The sequence below is a fragment of the Chiloscyllium punctatum genome, chromosome 22 (genome assembly GCF_047496795.1).
Source record: "Chiloscyllium punctatum isolate Juve2018m chromosome 22, sChiPun1.3, whole genome shotgun sequence".
NCBI lineage: Eukaryota > Metazoa > Chordata > Chondrichthyes > Orectolobiformes > Hemiscylliidae > Chiloscyllium > Chiloscyllium punctatum.
Genome location: NC_092760.1, coordinates 54744412 through 54752183, shown reverse-complemented (window position 1 = coordinate 54752183; position 7772 = coordinate 54744412).

The window sequence follows — 7772 nt, the reverse complement described above, 5'->3', positions numbered from 1 at the left end:
CATACATATTGGAGAACTCTTTAGTTTCCAGCCACCTTCCAGGGTTTCCTTCCACCAGAGATGGCTGCTGGAATTCAAGGGCTACCCCCAGTGTGACTGATGACACCTTCATGAAACCCTCAGCCTGAATGACGATATAATGCTGCCTGTGCTCCCAGTCAACCGATTGTGGAACAAATACACAAGCCTCTTTCAAATGAAGTTTTGATATCGGTTTGATCTGGCAGGCATTTTAAACCAGATACTGTAAGCAATGGACTGGCCCTTACAATGTGGTCCTGCACCATTCGAAATCAAGGCAAGGTGCAGAAAATGAACCTGGAGTGAATGGTCTCAGGTGAGCAGGACATTATTGGCATAGGAATTTAATCCTCTTACTAAGATGGCTTTTTCGTGTCTGTTAAGGGTCGGTCAGATAAGTTTTGTTGTTTTGTGTAAGTTTGTTTATTTTTTCTGCAGGTCTAGCTTTTTCATTTTCTGTTTTTTTTGCTGTTGAATATCTATGGCTTGTTGAACCGTGTCCATTCATGGTCTGTTGCATTAGTGAGGTTTTTTGATACAAAATTTTCCTGTCATATTTATGGAGTCTGTTGTGGGCATCATTAATTATTTCTCTAAGCAATCTCTGGCCGTGTTGCTCTGCTGTTCTTTTGGCTAGTGGGGTATTAAGGGGAGGTTTGTATTGAAGACATTTAGGTAGTACCTGTTTCCTTAGGCATTCATGCAGGAAGTACAGCTGTTCGCGGGTGGTGCTCTGTCGGATGGCAATGGTTTCCCACTTTCGGGCCAGTTTTAGCGTATTGCGCCCATAGGTGTTAGTGAGTTTTGAGAAGATTTGTAGCTCAGTTTGAGGTTCTGGATGTAGGTTTCTCGCTGAGCAAACACTGAACAGACACTGAAAAAGCTATCTTATTAAGAGGATTAAATTCCTACTTCCAGGGTGTGGACAAGAAAGATTTCTTATCAGCATGAGAATGAAAGACAACCAACTCACAAACCCAGCAAACCATCAGAGAGGCAGTCGCACCGCTATTAAGCAGGAAAAAGGAAGGAAACACACACAATACACAAAAAAGGAAAGCACTAAATAGACTAAAAAAAATTGTTGATGTAAGATGACTGTTGAGCCATCCTTTGTCTGCAGGTAGGATAAAAAAGACTCTACATTGAGAAAGGAAATGCACTACTTACCAACGAGTGGTGATAGACCCGACACCACAACTAGAAAACTGAATCACAGCCCTACTCAAAGAATTTCAGAAATCTGGAGAAATAAATAAGGCCAACATCCAAAAAATTAAACCAGATGGATCCAACACATCATGCTTCTATGGATTACCCAATATTCACAAACCAGGAGCCCCCCCCCCCCCTCAGACCCATCTTCTCACTTCCTGGAACACCAACTTACAGAATGGCCAAGGAGCTCCACCAAAGACTAAAACACTCAGAAGATACACGCCGTTCCATTTACTTCATCCAAGAATTCCTGAAGAACATCAAAGACACCAAGATAGAAGAGGATGAAATAATGGTCTCCTTTGATGTAACAGATCTGTTCACATCCAAAAATGTCAACCTGGCCAAGGAAACACTGACTACATTATTAGAAGAACCAAAGACATATACACCAAACACCACCAACTTCAGCAAGGACAGCATCGTTAAGCTAGTGGACCTATGCCTTACCACCCACTTACCACCCACCCACAACAACAAAATCTACAAACAAGCCAACAGAACACCTATGGGATCTCCAATGTCAGGGTTCTTAGTAAAGGCAGTAATGCAGACACTCAAACAAACAGCTCTGATAACCTTCCAACCCAAACTTTGGGTACGCTACATCATCTTTGTCATCACTGAATGAAACAAATTAGAGGAAACCTTCAAGGCCATCAATAATACCCTTACTGGCATAAAATTCACTAAAGAGGAGGAAAACAACAACAAACTGCCATTCCTCGATGTTTCAGTAGAACGAACAGCCAATGGGGAATCTTCAAACCAGTGTCTACAGGAAAACAACACATCCAGACCAAATATTGAACTGCAATCATCCCAACATCCACAAACAAAACTGCATTAGAACGAGCCACTCACTGCAGCACAGACGAACTATGCAGAGCAGAGGAAAATCACCTATACATTGTAGTTAAAAAGAATGGGTACTTTGTAATATCCTTGCCTGTTGTGCGAGGAAGAACATTCTACTAAATTGGACGTCAGAAAAACCACCAGGTCTTATGGAGTGGCGTAAGCTAGTGATGGAGCATCTCCCCCACGATTACCTCACAAATATGATGCACCACAAAACAGAACCGTTTTATAGGATGTGATGGCCCTTTTTAAAGTATATTGAAACTGACTTGTCAGCAATATTAGTCAGGGCTGTGGTATAGCCGTGGGAATTTCTATGGGTGCCCGTTGTGCCTTGGGGGGAGGAGACTGGAAGGAAAAGAAAATGGGTACTGTCGGGGGTACTTCCAGGGATGGGAGCTTCAGTGGAGGTGTGATGAGTAAGATAGAATAAATTATTTAATTTAAGTAACTTGAATGTAATTTAAGCTAGTATTTGTTCAATATGTTTGTCGTTTAGTTTTTGTTAAGTAGATAGGTTTGTTTTGGTCAAATAGTTATGCTATGGCCTTGTCCTTTGTACTGTTTTTGTTTTGAAGGTTTTTTTTCTTTGTATAAAAATGTTTTGTAAAAGATTTTTAAAAGCTTCTCAATAAAAATATTTATTTAAAAAAGCGGATACCCGATGAACATTGTCTACTGATTTCTGAGCAACAAACCCAAACAAACACAACACATCCAGAAATCTTAGCCACTCTCCCCTACATCAAAGATATCTCGGAAATGACTGCCAGATGACTCAGACCCCTTGGCATCATGGTAGTCCACCAACACACTCAAACAGCAGTTAATAAACTTGAAAGACCTTATACAGACAACAAGCAAAACTAATGTAATCTACAAAGTACCTTGCAAGAACTGTAACAAACACTACATTGGACAAACAGGCAGAAAATTAGCCACCTGGATGCATGAACATTAACTAGTCACAAAACAACATGACCCATTCTCACTAGTATCCTTACATATGGATGAGGAAGGACACAACTTCAACGGGACAACACATCCATTCTAGGACAAGCCAAACAGAGACATGCATGAGAATCCCTAGATGCATAGCATTCCAACCAGAACTCTATCAACAAACACATTGTCTTGGATCCCATTTACCACCCCCCCGAGAAAAAGAACAGGAAATGATGTCACCAACTCAGGATATAAATAGAAAGAGGGCGACACCACCAGTGCTTCATTCGGAAACTCACTGAAGATGTTACCTAGTATGGTGACGAAATGTCTGAAAACGAACCTTCCAGCTCAGCAAGCAAACCTATACCCAGAACCTCAACCTGAGCTACAAATCTTCTCAAAGCTCGCTATCAATTAAATATGTTACCTGACTAGCACTTTTTATTATTTAGTGAGAACCACTGAATTTTGCTTTTAATCGCTCATGTTGTAAAGGCAACAATACCAATACTTCATCTCCTTCTTTAAAATTTCTGGTTGTTGTTGCATGTTTATTTGTATGTTTTGGGAGGTTTTCAGATGTTCATTTGCAACTCCACATGCTTTTGAGAAATGGGAATGCTTATTCAAATATTGAAGATGCAGTTTTCTTACTTGACAATTTACCTCTTATCAGTTTTAATGGTCCTCTTCTTTCATGGCCATAAACTAATTTGAGTGGGCTGAAGACAGCCAACTCATTTGGAGATTCTCTGTTGAAAATAAAAGAAAATTTGATACTCATAACCCATATTTTGAGAGTTTCGTGACAGCTCTTCACAGCATCTTGTGTCTGCAGATAGTAGCCAGTTGACTTTCATTGTTTAATTTCCAAACTACTAATCGCATTTTGAAAGAGCTTTGACGTAAAGTTTGATCCTTGATCAAATTGTGCTTTGGTAGACCATCATGAGTGAAAAACTGAGTTTTTCCACAACCACTTCAGCTTTGATTGTTCTTAAGGGAGTAGCCTCTGAAATTGAGTACCCAATCATTTCTGGCTATCATTTTAGGCAATGTCCTGCACAATCCACAAGTGTACGAGTGAATGGTTCCTCCAAAACTGGTAGTGGAATCGGATGCTAGTTTAGTTGCATGTTGCCTGGTTTTTCAACAGCTCATGGGAACTTGCAATCGGTCAGTTTCCTTTTAAACACAAGCTGTTTCCCACAGTCCAAAAGTCAGATTTCACTCACAGCTTGGAGTTCACAGCTTCAAACCAAAATTTATGAAAGAATAAAATGAAAATAATGAAAAATTAATGAGGCCTGAGGAGTAACTTTGTTAAACTTGTAGCATTATACTAATGCTTGCATCTGAGAGGTCCCCATGAAATTAAGTAGGACATGGTTGTTTCAGAAAGATGATCAGTAACAGCCCTTGGTACTCACTTTTGCCCACTCCCTGAATGAAGTGAAGTGCAGCAAGAGATGTGGTCAGCAGGCAGGGGGACAATAACTTAGGCAGCCAGAAAGTTACTTTTCTCTGTGAAATAAATGATGTTCTTTCGTTATTAATACATTGGCAGCCTCTTGTGAATGTGTTCAGTGACTGACCACTATCAAATAGCATAAAAAACATATGGTCTATCAAACTTGTCCAATATTACCATCAGCTGTGATCAAAATAAGATCAACGGAATAATATTGGCTAAAGATAATGTAATGTGCACGGAAGTTTATTTTAGCACCCACGTGTAACTATCAGTTGTTTATAACTAGAACATTACAGTGCAGTACAGGACCTTTGGCCCTCAATGTTGTGCCAACCTGTGGAACTAATCTGAAGCCCATCTAACCTATACAATTCATTCTTGTCCATATGCCTATCCAGTGACCATTTAAATGCCCTTAAAGTTGGCGAGTCGCAAGCAGTGCATTTCACAGCCCTGCTACTCCCTGAGTAAAGAAACTACCTATGACATCTATACTGTATCTATCACAAAACTGTAGTCCATTGTCATGTTTTCTCAATGTGTGCACTGTGCCAAACTTAGCTTCAATGTCGCTTTGTTGTACTATCACAATGTGGTCGAGTGGTGGAGCTATCAGGCCCGAGAGGGAGAGACGCTGTCTCAGTTGGTGCAAAAAAATCTGTCACCACGCGTCGATGTTAAACAAACTGACGTTTAATCTCATTGATATTCATAAAACGAGTGATTTTTTTTAAAAAAACTGATGGTAATTAGAAATTCTAAAATATTTAACATGTCAAGTTTAAAAGTGCAAATTCTGAGTTTGTATTCAACACACTGACAGTAATGGTCAGATCGAAACGCTTCAGCAAACATTACTACATTGTTCACTGCCACTTCAGGATGAGTGCGTCATCTGCATGAGGATTTTATCCTTTGTATGGAGAGGCTGAAGTCCATATCACTTAAAATTGCCATGAATGTACATAAGTGATAACTCCCACACAGCTAGAGAATACCAGACAAAATATTTAGTTTGGAAATGTTTAGTTGTTTCTTAATGACGCTTTTAAAATTGCGTATATTTAAATCTGATCTTTTTCAACCATTTACTTAAAAAGTAAACCTAGCGAAACTACTTGATTCTTGAGTTTTCTAGATGTGGCTAATCATTCTACCGTCAAACTCGTAATTGTTTTATGTTGTTTATTTCGGTGCGGATTTTCAGTTTTTGTCACCACTTTTGACCCGTGAAATGTCATAATATAATAAATATTTATATAACTGCAGGTTTGACTCATGATTTAAAATGTATATGAAACGGATCAAAGATCTACGAACTTCCTTTCAAACTGACTGAATAATTTCGGTAAAAGTATGGACTGTCTGACAGATCTTTCATCAATCAGCCTTGATACAGAGGGACAGTTAAACTCCTCGTGTTGATGGCCGGCCAAAGTGTACTAAACCATTAATAATCACTTCAGTCTGGTCTTAGCGGAAAGGTTGAATCATCTCATTCCTCAGTGCTGAGACCTGATGACTGTGCATGTTTCATGAATATAACGAACCTATCATACAACTCGATCCAATGAAAACAGAGGATCATGACTGTAATAATTCAAATAAAAGATCTCCACACGTGTGCACAACGAGAGAATTGAACGGGCCTCTTGCTGTAAACTTAATCATTTCTCATTTTAAAAAAAACGGTGTTCTACAATTAAATTCATGATCGTTAGTTTGCAGCTAAAGATAGGACCAAATTCAGCTCTTTGAGCCTGCTCGACTATTCTAGAATTGCTTTGATTGGTATAAATGTTACGTGTGGGCGGTTCAAGGGAAAGCCAGTTATTACAAGCAAAAGAAAGCGGCAAACAGTCACAAATATGTCGTTGCGGGAAGAAAAGTTCTGCAGGTTTTTAGATGAAAAGAAATGCACAGAATGAACGAATGCAGTCTGGCTCCCCGACTCCAGCTCCCTGCTCTTTCCCCCAGCTCCAGTCCTGATATAGACCTTTGTCCCTTCTCCTGCCAATGTCCCAATCTTCATCTCACCACCCAACAGAATCCCAAACAGAATTGTTGAAAACTTCAGTATCTATTTCCAGCCAATGTCAAAACATTGAATGTACTGATTTGTATTACAACGCCTGAGACAGGAATCAGGTGAACCTGGTTGCCAATTTCTTCAAACTGTTCCCAGAAAGCATAAACTTCAGGGTATAGATGAAAGGCTAGGTAAGCTCACTTGGAGTTCTACACATTTAGATGTATAAAAAGAATTAATTACAAAGGACAAGCACACAATATCGCAGGCTGTAACCACGGCCAGGGCACAAGAAATGACAAGTAGACAGAGGAAGTGCTGACCACTCAAATTATTACCTTTCAATTAAGTCAAGAGAAAAGCAATAGAGTTGGTACAGTAAAAGAAAGCATGTATATCAGACAGAAAGAGATGTAGACAATGACATGAACTCACAGACATATGAAACTCTTACACTTGTGGATGAAACTGCAAAGTTTGTGGAAAGTCTTATCACTGGAAAAAGACGTTATAATATAGAAAGAACATGTTAATGACTTTTTAGAGTCAGAGCAACAGGACAAATGGTAAGAATAAAACTCAAAGCATTTCTACTCTGGAAGATGACAACTATTTGAGAACTCAATAAAGAGAGGAAACATACAATTCCCATAGAAAAAAAATTCAGACAAACATTTACATCAGTAAGAAGAAGAGGAATATGTCTAAACCATAAATCTAAAGCCAAAGATTGATACTGAGCAAAGAGCAATCTATTTTGATGAAGATTAGACCCAGAAGACCTTTTCTAAAAATTTGAAAGTAATTGGATAATCAAGGAAAGGCTCTCTGAAGCCAAACAAATAAATGCGACAGCTAAGAACAATTCAAAGTCCAGTAATGGAAGGTTAGCTGTATGGTCCACATCACTGAAACAGATGGTTCTGCTATGCCAGAATTGAACAATTGAGAAAAGCTACATCTTTTTCCAGGAAACTATGAGATAGGAGGTTTGGGTATAAAGATTCATTATCTAGTGAATGCAACATCACAACATTGAGTCAAATTAGAGAGGATACCAATAAAAACAAAGTTATGATGCTATTTCAGAAAGTAATCTCAGGATAGCCTGAAATAATATAACAGTCAGTCCACAAAAAGCAGTACTAGTCTATCAAATATGAAATCTCACAAGATGATGGTGTTCTGCTGTCCAGATACAGAATAACCCTAGATCCAAAA